The 16,705-nt window shown below is 45.4% G+C and overlaps 1 non-coding gene across 1 annotated transcript; it reads left to right on the plus strand.

Moving 5' to 3' along the window:
* Window positions 1–7,499: 7,499 nt before the first annotated feature.
* Window positions 7,500–7,699, plus strand: LOC146817444 (U2 spliceosomal RNA). Its single transcript, XR_014964966.1, has one exon. It is a non-coding gene; the product is annotated as a U2 spliceosomal RNA (small nuclear RNA).
* Window positions 7,700–16,705: the final 9,006 nt, after the last annotated feature.

Consider the following 16,705-nt stretch of genomic DNA (forward strand, 5'->3'; position numbering starts at 1 on the left):
GGCTTGGTGTGGGCACACCTCCTAATCTTACAAATGTTCCTGCCTGTCTTGCCACCAAAAAGTGGGGTCAGGACAGGGGGGGCATCTCCACTTTATGGAGAGGCTGGGGTCGCATAACAAAGGCGGCTGGGCCTATGAAGCTTCCCGCCCTGAATTCAGTTCATGCATGGAGAAGGTGTAAACACCCCAGCTCAGAGCAGGCTTTGCTCCTGACGTCTGACAGCAATGGCTATCACCAAGGTTAGAAACTTGTTTAGGGTGGTTGGCTGGTCGAGACCAGTCAGACTATACACTATTTGTCGGTAGGCTTTCAGGGGGCACCTTTAAGGTGCTCTGGGTTAATTTCAGTATAAATCCAACACTGGCATCAGTGTGGGTTTATGAAGATGAGAGGTCTGATAGCAAACATCTAGGGGTGCAGTGAAGGCATCATGTAGCTGGGGGACGCATTAATCATGAGTTTTTAGCCCATGTACTCATTATGGTTTATCTGTGCACTTGTAATCTCTAAGAATAGACGTAGATATCATAGGGACACATCCAGTCACACAGATGTGCCCGCACATGGGGTATAGTTCACCCTGCCTTAGGCTGAAAGGCCTACTGTAGGGTTACTTAGCTATACCATATGTTGTGGTTTGCAGGAGTGGAACACATGTGTGCCATGTCGACTCTTCACTTTTCTCTGCACCAAGACACGCAGGCTGCAATGGCAGTTTGCATGAGTTTGGTGAGGGGTCCCTTAGGGTGGCACATTTCATGCTTCAGCCCTTAGGGACCCTCATTAGTCCCAATGCTCTAGGTGCCATGGATACCATTTAATAGGGACTTACACAGAGGCTAAATTGGTACCAATTGTGGAACAATGGCACAGTTTAGGAAAAAAACACTGGTGCTGGGACGTTGTTAGTAGGGACTCAGTACACTTTGAGTCAAAGTTGCAACACATACCAGGCACAATAAGGGGGGGTGCTAATGCAGACACCTGACTTGGAAGGCTTGGTACCCACCCTCTCCTCCCAGATCCAGGATATGAGTTTGAGCTGTGAAGAGGGTGGTTTTGTGGATGCGTCACAGGAATCGTAAAAATAGTTTACACTCTGATATACCTTACCATGGCTGTGACGATTGCCTCTTGCAATGTGAGAGGCATGTGGACTGATCTAATCAGGACAATCGTTTTTGATTTTTGTGCCAATTTACCCTCTGATATTATTTGTTTACAGGAGTGTCATCTTGTTTTTCGGCCTAACTACTCTTCTTTTCAATAGTATTGGATAGGTGGACCATCAGTCTGGTGGCAATAATAAAAATGATGTGGTAGTCATTTTATTCAAGAACAAACATTGGCAGCTTCTGGATGAGAAAGTACTTTGCCCAGGGTGGGCGGTCCTACTTTCACTCCTTATGGATGGCATACCTCTTAGGGCATTTACTGTGTATGGCCCCATCAAGAAACCGGAGTGAGAACAACTGTTTCATATAATTAAACCTTTCCTTTCAGTTGCCACTCCGCTGCTTCTGGTGGGAGATTTTGATTGCATCAAACATTGTAAGGATCGCCAGGAGACCCACGCCGGGTACACTCTGGACGTGACATCTAAACTCCTCAAAGCTATGATGTATGATTTGGATTTATACTAGACGTACAGAAAAAACATTCCACATTACCTTGGAGAGTCATTCAATGGGAAAGAATTTCTTTCTGCCTTGGGTCCGGTACTCAGGAGCTCCAGTCCAGGGTTAGATGGCTTGCCCTAGGAATCAAACCATAAATTCTTTAGCCTCTTTTGTGCTAACTTTTTATGGTGAAAAATAGTTTTGAGCATAACGCATTCACTGAAGATTTTTCAGCAGGGTTTAGTTAATATTGCTCTTCAAGAAGGAGATGAAACTTCTCTTCTCAACGTTGACTACAAGTTGGTGTCCAAGGTACTGAACCGCCGGTCCAGTGCAGCGTTACATACTAGCATTCAACAGAATCAGACATGCATCATTAAAGGGCGCTCTATTGTGGACAGCCTTACCACCATCAGAGATGTAATTTGGTACAACACAGAGTGCAATATCCTTTGCATGTCCTCAGTTTGGATTTTCTAAAAATGTTTAATTGTGTCTCTTATGCCTTTCTCTTTACAGTGTTGCAGTGCCTGCAGATACCGCCTAATGTGATCCACATGCTGTGCATCATGTATAAACTTGCATGCAGTGTTGTTATCATAAGTGTTTTCTACACACAGGGATTTCACATCCTAGCCGGAGTACGACAGGTATGCTCACTGTCTCCGGCTCTGCGCTTTGGAGCTCTTTTGGGGCCTTGGGACAGCTTGCAAATTTGCACATCCCTGTCGCCACTGCCCCCACCAAAATCCTGGAAGTTTTCTTTGCAGCAAAAGACCATACCTCAAAAAATTGGGAAGTGGTACATGGTAATATGGTGAAGAAGATTTCCTTATGGTCCACCCGGAAGCTGACCTTGGAGGGCAAGGTTCTAGTCATTAAAGCAGTTCTAATGCCCTTGATGCTGTACCTCGCAATGGTATTTCCACCAACAAAACCTGTGTTACAAAAATGTGCTCAACTGCTTTTTTCATTCCTTTAGGGTTCCAAGATGGAACAACTCGGCAGTATAAAGGTATGCAAGCATTGGAAAAACCGGGGGAGAAGAATTTGCCTCTTTTCTGTTCTCCAAACTCCTTTGTCACACAGTCTCTAGAACCACTGACTCTTACTCATCTGTTGCCAGTTTCTTCACACTCTATTTTGTTGGTGCCATTTTAAGAGGTTTCGCTTTGTATGTACCAAATATTCTTATGCCTTTGGCCCAATCTGTTACTCCTTATTAAAAAGGTTTGCAGTCCTTTTTGATAACTTTGGACTTTAACACACTGTTAACAGACTTGTGTCAGGACGTTAAACGCCTGAAGAGGGCTGTGATGGCAAGTGTACAACCTACACTGCTGGGCCCATACTCGGCACAACAGTCGGTTTCTGTGTGGCAGATAATGAACCATCGAGAACTTTCCCATAGCCAGAGTAACTTAGCTTGGATGAAAGATCATGCCTGTTTACTGGTAAAAACCTTCCAGCATCAAAGAGGCTTAGCCCCGTCTGCACCCTGCCCGAGGGATAGATATGCACAAACTTTTTTGTCCTTGATAAAACCTTTACTTTTCCACAGAGCAAAACTTTTGTATCCTTTGAGAGGATTTTGTGTGGTTGGATCCTCCCTACTGCTAGTCCCATACCTGCTTATCGTCTATTGAATTGTGGGAAAGAAACCCTGTGGAAAGCACAGATCCTTCTACTGTTTTTCCACAAAGACTTGAACCCCCTGCTAACAGAAATTTTTGGACAAACTGACCATGTGGACAAAGTGGCACAGGGTGATCAGCTGGCCCAAGACCTTTGGAAAAGGGACAGTGGAAGAGTTGGGTCACTTAAGTCCTCCCACCCCCATTGGATCTCTCCCCTTTTCAAACCCTGCCACTGGGTTACATGGATTGGCATTTGTATAGGCCATAAATAGAATCTTTGTAGATGTGATTCTATGCCATGCTGTGGGGGATAGGTGTTCTCTTTACACACACAGTTTTTTTTCCTTTTGTTTTTACTTACTGGTTGGGCATGTAATGTACTTTACCTTGTATATGTGCTTTTATCTTTTTTTTTTTTATTGGCATTTTCAAAAAACCAACATTGCATACAATTGCAAAAACAGCCAGTCAGTTGCCTATATAATACAGGGTTACATTTCCATACCAAAGTCATGTGTATTCTTATCATATTGATATACATAATAGCGGCGATATATAGTCCCAATAACACGGTAAGTATCGCCATTATATAGGATGCAACAGTGCTTTTATCTTTAATAAAGGTTTTAAAAACAAAAGATTTTTTGCCCTTGCAAGATGGGGTGCTAGTTAGAAGCACCACTCCTGTCTCACCGCTACAGCTTTTGTTACAGTGGGCCAATATTGCAAAACCAGCTCTCAGGGTTCCAAAACTGGCCCCCACCTTGGTGCCCGAACTGACCAGACCTGCCCTGACTGTTGCTACCTAAAGAATTTCCTTTGATTATCCACATGTACAATCCTTTCATTGAAACTCACCTCGTTGATACATTTTTGCTCCGGTTCTGTAGCAAAATTTGTGGAGGGACCAAATAAAAAAAATAAAATGTGGCATTTAGAATGGGACACCATGTTATATGGTCACTCTTAAATCAGACCCAAATGGGATTGGAGGGTTAGCACACCGCCCCAGTCACATTTAACATTGGTCCTCATAGAGGGTTTATTGTTTATCAAGGGCAGCCCGCCTTTTGTCGTAAAGGACAACTGTTCTGATATTGTCTGTCGGAACTGTGGTGCTACTACCCACTGGTCGCAAGCTTGCCCGGAACCCAAAGAATACAAATTATGTGGGGAAATTGGCCACTTGTTATGCTCCTGCCCTAAGAATGAAATGAAAGGAAAATACGTTTTATAAAGTGCTCAAATGCCCGAGGGCATCTTGGCACTGGTAGCACAACAGAAGGATCATTATGACACCTAGTTATGGAGCTATGAGTTAAAAAGCCAGGTCTTAAGATTCTTTCTAAAAACTAATAGGGAAGAACTGGTCTTTACGTCGAGGGGTAAGACGTTCCAAAGTTTGGTTGTACCATACACAAAGCTTCTCCCCTCCAACACATTCTTCTAATCTTGGGTACTTTAAGGTTGGCTGCTGAGGAGGATCGAAGTGGCTTAGCGTAAATGTATCAGATCAATATATTTTTCAAATCGTCTGGGCCTCTCCATGTAAGGCCTTAAAGGCGATGCAAAGCTCCTTAAAGTCTATCTTATCAACTGTCTGACAATGAAGCTCTCCTAGAGCCTTAGCCACTGAGCTTTGTCTAGCTATTCCCAGCAATAGATGAGCTGCCGAGTTCTGCAGAATTTGTAGTTTGCTAGGGAGCCGTTCCTGTGAATTGATATAGAGACCATTACAGTAATCTATTTTGGATAGGGTGAGGGCAGTCGCCACTAGTTTCTTCAGCTCCATAGGAATAAAAGGTTAAATCTTTCTCCGAATTTTTAACGTAAAAAAGGCGCTTGAAGTAATAACATTCACTTGTTTGTCAAACGACAGATGTTTATCAAAAATCACCCCCAGATTTTTCACCTTAGTGACCTGGGTTGGAATGGAGCCAAGCTCCTCCAGCCTCCAGTCCGGTGACCAGATCGAGGTATTAATTCCCAGCAATAACACCTGTTTTTTTTTATTTCAACTTCAGACAATTGTACGTCATCCAGTTGTTAACTTGTTGCATACAATTGCTGAAGGTGGCCGCTGACTCTTTGTGGTTGCCAGCAACTAAGACAACAATTTGAGTGTCGTCAGCATAACAGACAACCGAAAAACACAGATTTCTGATCAATGTGGCTTGCGGGGCCACGTAAAGATTAAACAGGGTCGGGCTCCGAGATGATCCCTGCGGAATCCCACAAGGGAGAAAATAAGAATCTGAGTGGTAGCCAACCAAAGACACTGAGTGCACTCTGTGTGAGAAAGGAGGTTAATAGTGATAGAGCTAAGCCACTAATACACAGGGATTTAACACAGTCAATAAGAATCTTACGTTTGATCGCATTGAATGCCGCTGAAAGGTCAAGAAGGATGAGCACTGCAGAGTATCCCCCCCCCCCACCAAGCGATGCCCTTAGTTCCTCTGTGGCAGTAATTCGAGCCAGTTCCGAACTGTGTTGGCAGCGAAACCCGAAGTGTGAATGATCCAATAGATCATTTGATTCCAGGAATAGGGTAAGTTCTTTATTAATTACCTTTTCTGCAATTTTGGCAGTAAAGGAGAGCCTATGCGGTAGTTATTAGCAGCGGAAGTGTCCAACTGGGGTTTCTTTAACAGTGGGAGAACTGAAGCAACTTTCATATTTGATGTTAAGGAACCCTGCCTAAATATTTCATTAATAATTGGCATTAAAACGCCCGCTATAGTTCCGGAAACTGAATGTACGGTATCTGGGGGACAGGGATCCGATGGAGAACCCCAGTTTTTGGAAAACCAGAAATCTGTCTTTTGAGGGGAAGATACTGGTAATCCAGTCTGTTTTTCTACCTATTTTATTGTTCTTAGCTATGGTTTACACCCCTACGCCTTGATGATACATTGTCAAAAGATTGTGTTTACCTTTTTTTGGGGACCTAAAATGGAGAAGTTAGTATGTCACAAAGTTTTTGTATCGTTACGAAATGGAGGACAGGACATGCCTACCATGTCCATCTTCTTTGCTTCTAAACTGTTATGTCATACACTGAAGAGCATGGAAAATGGGCCTCATATAGGAGCTTGTTTCACACGCTATTATGTATCCTATTTCTTCCATTGCTATCATATAATAGCTTCATTTTTTGTCTCTTCCCCTCTATTATGCTTCTCTACTACCCTTTTTAAAACTTCCTCTGATAAAAGGCAATTTGGCAACTGAACAGGAACTTATGTATCCTATCTTTTTTTTTTTAATAAATCTTTCTATTAAACAGACTCGACAACATGGCATAGCATCCGACAGTCAAAACAGAGGGCATCGCAAGGTTCCATACACATAGTAATACAGTAATCATACATTATGGAAATCACGGGGATAGGGAGACATCATCTTCGTGTGTGTGAGGAGGGGTGCAGATGTTTCCACGATATATGTTCCAAGGGGACCATATCTTAGACCATTTACGGGGACAGCCTCGAGCCATGTACACAAACGTTTCTCTTTGCATGCACCAATCAAGGTCCTTTTTCCAGTTCGTAATGGTAGGTGTGCGTGAGGCCCCATATGTATCCTATCTTGAAAAGAGAACTCAAAGCACGAGAAAAATGTGTAGTGTTGGGTCGTTTCTCTCACCAACAGTCCCACCAGGTATGGACCAAAGTGTGGCACAAGGAACTCTTCAACACCCAGAAAGACTTGGCATGGATGGTTGTCCACGAATGTGTTCTGGTAAAACATTTCGAATACCACCATCCATTTGGCATCCTCCCCTAGTTGTCCTCGTATTGGCTGTTCCTGTGAAGAAACTATTCCTCACCTTTTTTGGAACTGTTAATTTGCTCTGCAGTTTTGGACTTCCCTGCTAAAACCATTAAAAGGGATCACAGCTATCTCTGCACTCACCGATGAAATGGTGCTTTATGTTTTTTGCCTCAAATGCCTGTGCCTCAGAATCATACATTCTGGAAACTTTTGAACTGTGATTGCGCGTATCCGACTTCTGTTCTCACACAAAGAACTTACAAGATTGTAGAATTTTGTGCTTAGATAAACTATGTACATATTATTTCATTGACTCTTTACACATAGGGAAAGATCAGGTGTTTGAACTAAGGAAATTAGCAAAAGGTTGTAATTGGATAACCTAAATAATTGAATTTTATATCTTCCACTGAGCCGAACTGCCCTGACTTTTTTGCATATTGTGCCCTTTCTGAAAATATGTAAATAGCTATATTATTGTACTGTTGGTTGTGGAACATTAAATAAAAGAATTCTGTGCTTATCAGTTAAATATCTGATGCGTCCTTTATCTGGGGACCATATATTAATAGATTTTTTGGATACGGAGATGGAGTAGGAGCTTGCCCTGCCCACTCCAAGCATCAACTTGGTATTGCAGTAGCTCCAGGAATGGTGTGTATTGCTTCTTTTTCTCTTTGTAGGAGGCTAGCCTAGTATATGGTGCACATTTATTTAAATTTAAGTGCTGCACCTCTCACTAATCCAGCTGACCCTTATGGTGATTTTATTGGCCTTTGATAACCATAGAAAGCTCTCAAAGTTATAGCTGTGGAGAGTAGCCTTCAGGCTTATCTTGAAGTAAGTGTTAAGCAGCTAGTTTACCAGTTTAATCTGTAGTGTGAGGTAAATGAAAAAGAACCACTCAGTGTTTATATATAAATACTTCTGTGTATTACACAACACTCACTAACACATTAGTATATCTCCTGCCTGGAGATATCAACTCAATACACAAGAATACTTCAAATGCCAACAGGTAAGTAGCACAAAATACAGTGGTTTACAGGAGGAGACCAAACCATATACTAAAAAAGTGGAATGCAAACTGCAAAGGAAACAGGACTTGGACCAGAAGACCTAGAGGAGCCAGAGACGCAAGGACCCGCCCAAGGTAAGTATCCAGGAACCCCACTGAGGCTTTGTGCAGAGTGGGAACACAGCCGCATGCCCAATGGAAGTCGATGAAGAAGTCGCAGTTTTAAAGAAGGACCCTTTCCAGAGGACCGCGAAGAATTCCCTTGGAGGATGGAGGACGGAAGGTTGGAGAGCCACCACACCCATCAATGCCCTAGGAACCAGGTTACCCACACCAGGGAAGCCAGGTGCATATGGGTGAAGAGACTTCAGAAACCTCTGTAGACGACAATTGAAGTCTTAGAAGAAGGTGCCTCTGGAGAAGTTCAGGAAGGAGTTCGGTGGAACCCAAGGGTGGATTCTGGAGGTGAAGAACCTGCAAGCAGAGGGAACAGAGTCTATGTCACTCGCAAGTGACCAGGAGGCACGAAGACACAATGCCCACTGATGTCGGAAGGTTCAGAAGAGTCAACGATGACCTTGTTGCTGCAGCTGGGAGGACCAGCTGGGAGGACCAGGCGATGCTGAGTAAGACTAGGAGCCGTACACAAACTGTCCCCCGTTGGATGTCAGTGACTAGGTGGTCGGCGTGTGGATGGAGAACCAACAAGCCTTGTTAGCCGCAACTGGCATGGAAGACTAAGAAGGAACAACTTTGGTACTAGCAAGCTCCAAGGGACTCATCAACAGCAGGAGAGTCATAGCAGGCCCTGGCAAGCAGGGGAGACCACTGAAGCAGTAGTAGACGCTCTGGAGGACCCACAGGCCAAAGGCACAGGGGTCGCAAGAGGACATCAAGCAGCTCACCAAGGATGATGGCCCACAGTGCGGAGGATGTGGGGAGGATGCTGATCTTGGAGGCAAAAGATGCTGGAGACCGAAGATCTCTGGATTGTAGAGCCAACAAGCCTTGGCAATGGCAAGTCAATTTGGTGCACAGGGTTTGGTCCCAGCGGTTCTGATGAAGGACACTGGCCTCGAAATTGCATAGAGGACAGGTCCGGCCTCGAGGAAGTTGCAGAACCACCACCTGTATTGCTGAGCCTCTGGAAGTCCATAGTACAACAGAAGCAGGAGACAGGTCAGCTTCTTTGCAGTGCCTGCAAATGTATGGGGTGATTCCTTCACTCCAAGGGATATTTCTTTGGGTGTTTTTGGGTGTCCTTAATGCCCACAGGTCTGTTGAAGAACCTGGCAGAAGCACAGACGAGCGAGACAAGGAGCAGCAGGAGTCTTCCTTGGTGCAGTCTCGATTCCAGTTGAAATCTCACAAAGACCAGGTGTCAAGACAGTCGAAGAGCGACGTAGTTTCAGGCTCGAGTCTTGTCCCATGACAAATCTAAGGACCAACCCAGAGGTGAGCCCTTAAGTACCCTGAGGAAAGGGTTGGAACAACTCGCAGGTCCCTTCCAGATGTGAGGCTGGACAGAAGGGAGGATACTCCCCTGTTCTTTGTCGAATTTCACACCAGAGCGGGAGCTGAGGGCTCCCTTAACTGGCTCAAACTGGAGCATGCAAGGAGGTCACCAAATGTGCTCTTCAAATCAGTCTGGTGGTGCTGGCCAGCACCCCCACTGCAGCCCAGTAGACTAAGTCCTGTATGTGACAGGGAACCTATTGTTCTACCTTTCCCTGTTTGAGCTTGGCTCAGCAGCAGGAGGGCAGAATCGTGTTACCAGGAGTACAGGGGGGTATCCCTAAGAAACCCCCCTGTACGGAACAGTACAACATGGGATCATACTTCCAACACTGGAATCAGTGTTTGTGTATGATCCCAACATGTTTGATACCAAACATGACTGGGTTCGGTGCAGCCACTATATGGTTAGACATCTCGTAATGACGGATGTCCACTATATGTATTAAAATGGCTGGTCGCACTTACAAAGCCTGGAGACTCGACTCTGGAGTTTGTAGGGGTGTTCTGCACACTTATAACCAAGCACCCTGCCCTCATGACTGAAGAGCGAGCCGTAGGGGTGACTTATAGGTTTTAAGTGCAGTGACCTCAGATATAAAAAAACATATATTTGGAATGAGAGGTGCAAGCACCAACTCACACAGGCTGCAATGGCAGGCCTGTAGTGACAGTTTAAGTGGACTCCCATGTGTGGGACAATACATGCTGCAGCCCATGGGAGATCCCTGGTGTACCTATGCCCTGGGTACTTTAGTACCATATACTAGGGACTAGCAAGGGTGCACCTGTAGCCAATTGTGGAGGTACAAAAGTACTTACTACGTCGATTTAGGGAAGGAAGCACAGCGACTGGGGTCCTGAGTAGCAAGATCCCAGTCAGTCTAGGTCAAAAACACACTGACATCAAGCAATAAGGGAGGGTAACCGTGAAAACGGATCCTACTTTCCTGAACTGTTTAACCCAGGAACCCAATGGCGACGGGGAGAGGAGGATGAGGATGAACATAGGTGTAGTAAACGTTAAGTTATTTACTGTAATGTATTTGACTAATGTGACCTTTTTCCTTAACAGGTAAAATGTCAATGGAATAGCTTGTTCACTTGTCAAGGTTGCTACCAATGAGTTTCTAATATTAGGGCTTTGTGGAAGATGACGATTGACGTATCTGAACCCAAAATGAGGCCCTGACAAGTTTAAAAAAAGAGAAAAATCTGTTCTTATCAGTTGAAACCACTGTTAAATGGATGTAAATTTGATAATTTCTTGATCTACGACTTTGACTTTTTGAGACAAGTATATTTGCATTGTATATGCAAATGTATGTAAGTTTCGGGAAAAGGCCCACCTGACTTTTAAGGAAGCAGGAGGAAGGACTCCAGCGTGCTGGGGTCAGTTTGTTCACTCAGGGCTCAAAATAGGAAACCAAAGGACCTGTGGTCAGCTCTTAGGGCTTGATAACATTGTGCTAGCTAGTCACTCTCTTTCCTGGCATTTGGATGGACTAATTCTGGAGGCCTATCAACACCCAAACCTCTGGCACGGGGATTTGTGCTTAGGTGAAAACACAAATAGCCCTTACCTTAGCTATTGGGAGTGATTGGACAGTGTTTCTTGCACTGCAGACAGTTGTCTGCTGGGAGACACCCCAGGTATCCAGACGTAGACCCTAGACAACACCGGTAACCAGATTGTAATCTCCGTTAGCACTTGTAAGCTAAAGGTTCACCAATGGAGGATGAAATGGTCACTAAAGCCCAAGTGACTTCCCCAGATGACATCCCCATAATGCACGTCCAGAACCCCAACCCAAAAGGGGAGGGCAGCAACAACGCTAGTAAAGGTATACCCCCAAAAAGAACAGCAGTGCTGGGAAGACTGGTGACACGAAGGCCCCAGGGGCTAAGGAAGGGGGACCAGAAAGCGCTGGTGCAGCGAAACCTGAGCGAGAGGGGAAGATCTAGGCTGGGACTAGACAAGAAACGGCTCCCCAAACCCTTCAATGAGTACATCCTTTCCCATAGGCACGCCCATGTCATGTTGTGGGAGGTAAAGGACAAAGAAGGGCCCAGGCTAGATAGGGACCTGTTCCTGAACAAAGTCCTCAAACCAGCTGGGATCCAAGAGGCAGAGGTCCTTAGCTGCCAAGCGTCCGCATCAGGGATGATATTCCTCCTCAGTTTCATCACCCAGGCACTTTTTAGGAAGTATTGGGCAGTTTTCCTAGAGAAGAAGGAGGAACGACCCTTCAACACCTTCCACATTATGGCATGATGGGGACCAGCATCAACATAGAAGAGGGTCTTGGTGGAGATGACAAATCTGCACATCCCGGACAAAGACATTGCATTGCTCCTCCAGAGATATGGCACAATCACATACGGGCCCACCAAAGTGAGGGACAGGAGAGGAATCTGTAACACTACCTGGCAAGCAACCATCATACTCCACGATGACCCTGCAGGGAGGAATGGACTGAGGCACCCACCAGCAAGTTTCTACCTTGGAGCGGACGAGGGGAAGATCAGGTACCCAGGACAACCCTTTATTTATTTATTTATTTATTTAGTGTTTTCTATAGCACGAACAAGACCAAGCAATGGGTATCAGAGCGCTTCACATATAGATAGCATTGTAGCTTTAAACAGTACCAGAACGAATCATATTTAGCATTGTCGTTTTAGCGCAATAGAAACCTATAAACATGTGAGGCGTGGAGAAAAGAGAAAAACATTTGTACAAACAATCATACAATTCGAAATGGCCTAGGTTACAGCTTATAATACATTTAGGATTGTTCTGGGTATTCTCTGGGGTGACAGTAGGGGTAGCAGTCTTCATGCACAAGTCTCCGTGTGAGTAAGAACCAGCGGGATGCGAGGAGTTCCATCTAGAGTCTGGTAACGGATGAGTTACAGAGAGAGCTACTCCGCAGGCTAGGGTGGGTAGAGTGATTGTCTGAATGGGGCTTCTAGAACATATAATGAACGGGCTACTGCGGATTAAGGGAGGAATTTGGTAATTAGGAAGGACTTCGCTTTTTTTGTGAATGTGGAAGTAGATGAGATTTTCCTGATGCCTGGTAGGAGCGAGTTCCATATTCTTGGAGCAGCTCTGGAGAAAGCGCTGTCATATGTTTTTTTTCTTACTGAAGAGTGGAGGTTTTAGAAGAAGAGTACAGGCGCACCGCGAGAGTCTGCTTCTTCCAGAAATCAAAATTTTCTGTGCTAGATATAGTGGTGTTTTGTGATAGCTTGCCTTATGAGTTATGCAGGTCATCTCTAGTTGGATTCTTGCTTCATGAGGCAGCCAGTTGAGAACTTTTAGATGTGGGGTGATGTGGTCAAATGTTTTTGATCAAGTTAGTAGTCTTGCTGCTGCATTAAGACCGGCTTTAAGCGGGGCTGTTGAGACTTTGATAAAGTAGTGCATCCATATTCCAGCCTCGAGATGACTAACGACTGTACTGCTGTATTGAGGTCTAGTGGTTCGATGTAATGTTTCATTATTCTTAGGTAGCTGAGGTGAAACGTGCATTTTCAGCCATCAGGTTGATGTGTGATTGCATATTAAGCTTCTTGTCTAGAGTGATTCCTAGCGACTTGGTGGAGTCCAACAGTGTCGGAGTGTAGTTTAGTGTAGTGATTAGCATAGTCCAATCCTTCCTAACTCTGGAGTTTTTTTGGGGGGGGGGGAGATTAGAAGGAATTTGTTTTTTTGAGAGTTTAGCTTAAGGTGATTGTTAGCCATTGGATGGTCTTTTTTAATGCTTGGTTCGTCGTCTTTATTTCTTCCAGGGAAGTGATCTTAATATATAGCTGAGTGTCGTCCGCATACATGTGGAAGGAGATGTTAGCCTGCTGTAGTATTACGGTTAAGGGTTCAATATAGAGATTAAATAGTGATGAGAATGGAGTTGAGCCTGGTGGTACTCACAGGTTAGGGGATGGTGTGGATAGATTTGGATTCACCAGGAATCTTTGCGTTCTGTTGTCTAAGAAGGATTTAAACCATTTTAGGACTGTTCCAGATAAACCCATCCTGTTCTCAAGTCTCTCGAGAATTTTGCCATGGTTAACAGTGATTAGAGCAGATGAGAGGTCTAATGCCAGTAGGGCGTCATCTACAATATGTAGAATTGCTATTTTGGTGCTGTGCCCGGGTCTGAAGCCTGATTGGCAGGTGTCGAGAAGCTTGAATTCTATAAAGTGTTGGTTAAGCTGTTGTTGAACACATTTTTCTATTACTTTGGCTAACATGGGAATGTTGGCTATCGGTCGGAAATTGTTTGGATCCGAAGGGTTCTCTGTTGTTTTTTTTAGGATGGGGATGACTTGGCCGGTGTTTAGGCAATCCGGGATGGATCCTTGCGAGAGCGACGCATTGATTATCTTGGTCCACATGGGGATGATAGACTGATTGATAGATGACAGGCAACTCGAAGGGAGGGGTTCGTTAAAGTGGTTGTTCGGTTTTATAGACGATAAGATTTTGGTGATGTCTCTTTGTTCATAAAGTTTGAAGGAGGACCAATGGGCTTTATTTTTGGATCCTGCCAGAGTAGGTTGGATTGGATGATTGGTTGGAGAATTGTTAGGGGAGGTGGGGTTGACAGCGGCAGTCTTGAGTTCCTTCTCTAGGGTAGTGGCTTTAATAGTAAAGAAGGAAGAGAATTCTTTGCAACTTAAATGTGATTTAGATGTCAAGAGTGCAGATTTGGCCATTTTGTTTGATTGCTGTTTTAGTATTTCGAATAGTTTCCTCGGTCTGTTTTTGGCGTTGTCAAGTTCTGACCTAAAGAAGTTTATTTTAGATTTTAGGATACTTTTGTTGTAGGAGTTTCTGGACTTTCTTAGCAGTCTTAAGTGAGGGGATGAAGGATGTTGTCTCCATTGCCGTTCAGTTAGTTAGTTTCAGTTTGCGTTTTTCTACATTGAGAAGACCATTGAACCAAGGGTTTTTGTCTTTGTACGGTATCTTTTTAAATTTTGGTGGGGCTAGGACGTCAATATTTTTGTCATTGTGCAGTTGTAGTGTTCCGTAAGCTCTTCACCTGCAGGAAATGCCTGGCCATGGGGCACAAGGGAAATGACTGTCTAGAGAAGTTCTGCAGGATCTGCAAGAGAACCAGACACAAAGCGAGTGGATGCACCTGCGAGAAGATGTGCAACTTCTGTGGAAGAGAGAGACACACCTACTGCCGGTGCCCCAAGTCAAACAGACCAAAGACCTAAGCAGCGGCAGCAGGAGAAACCACAGCCCGAAGCCCTACAGACCAACAATGGACCCAGCTGTCAACGCTAAGGTGAACGCCCTCGAGAAGGCTGCACAGGAAGCAACTCCCAAGAAGCCGAAGCCAACCAGGAAGGACCTCCAGAATGGACCCACCCCAGAGGTTTTAAACCCCCCCAGGACCACCAAAGACAGCAACCACAGAGGACCCCACAGCTGAGCCGGCCACAGTGGAGGAACCATATCCCGACTGAGACGACACAAGCAGCGGAAGTCCCACACTCTGAGGGAGGAACACCAAAATCTGCACAACCAATGGCAACCCAGAGGGAACATAACCCAGCACCAGAAGTTGGAGCCAAGGAAGGAGAAGAGAGACAGGCTCCAGCCATGGCAAAGGAAAAGAAGAAAATGAAGAAAGGGAAGCAACCTCAAACAGACGACAGCAGCGGGGACGACGAGGAGATAGAGGAGTCATGGACACAAGTGAGATCCCAGAGGCTGCGTGAGAAGTGCAGGAAAGAGAAAGAGGAGAAGGAGGATTAGTGACAGGCTTGAGCTGGGACAAAACAGGCACCTCCACAAGAAGCTCTCCCACCTGACTGGGGAGTAACAGGCGGACACAGGCTGTCAAAAGAGACACCTGAGATGGCAGATGCCCAGCAGAGAGCATTTCTACAACAGCAAGAAGCTCAACACCGCTCAGGATGAGCAAGAAGATAAAGTCAACCTCGTCGACTCAGCCATCAAGAATGAGAATGACATGTGGGGACCACCTCAAGTGACCCAAACTGGGACATACAGTCATTGCTCCAAGTGCTGCACCAGCAGCTGGCCCTGATAGAGGACAATGGATTCCCGACAGAAAAGATCCCGTGGCCGAGCTCCCAGGCGCAGTATCTGAGATCCTCATAGGGGGCACTGAAGAAAGTGGGAAAGCAGGCCCAGCAGTCAGCCCCACTCACGCAGTAGAGCAGCCTAGAGCCCTCATTCCCAATAGTGGTTTTAAACAATACACTGACAGCTAGCGCTGAGACAATGACTATCATTGTTGACCCTAAACGTCAGGAGTGTGAAGGATCAGGTCAGATGGGTTGGTGCACTGTGCTTCCTGGCTGCCCAGAACTGAGATGACTGTTTTCTGTAAGAATGCAGGATTCCGTATGCCCAGTTCTACAGCCAGCGCGAACTGCAGTGGACGCATGGGCCATCGTTTTGGCCAGGAAGAAATTATTGCAAATCATCTGGGGTTGCCATTCTGATCAAGGGGAGGCATTTCACTACCGACATGGTTAGAGAGCAGGTCAACAGCAGATGCTGGTCGTGGACGAGCCCTTTGGGATCATCAACGTCTGTGCTCCCCCGGAAAAGAATGAGTGACTAAAGATGTGAAAGTGCACAGGGTGCAACTCGTCGCCACCAGGACCATCCTGATGGGTGGTGATTTTAAATTCACAGTAGAGATGGATTGACGCACTGGGTCAGACTCTATGGTAATGGATATGACTTCCAGGTTGTTGGTGGACATAACAGGTGAGGCGTCCCTGTGGGATGTCATCAGAAGCATGAGGCCAAATACCAGGAATTTTTCCTGGAGTAGGCTGGATGGATCTGTACATTCATGGATCAATTGCCTATTCACCTCCCCAACGGTAAAGCCTGGGTGAAGCTCTATGGTCGCTATCAGCTTCGAGGGGGAACTTACAGGAAAGTTTCCTGCTGGCCCTGGATCATGGAAGCTGAACTGCTCTTTGCTGGAAAACGAGGAGTTATTGGCAAACCTTAGCTTCGCGTATGTAGAGTGGAGGGACATGGGAGACTTTCACTCCGCCAGCGAGTGGTGGGAATGGGTGATGGGCAGGTTCCGGAGCTTCTTGAAGGATGCAAGCAGAGCTGCTGCACAGG

Source organism: Triturus cristatus, chromosome 6 (genome assembly GCF_964204655.1).
Source record: "Triturus cristatus chromosome 6, aTriCri1.1, whole genome shotgun sequence".
NCBI classification, from domain to species: Eukaryota; Metazoa; Chordata; class Amphibia; order Caudata; family Salamandridae; genus Triturus; species Triturus cristatus.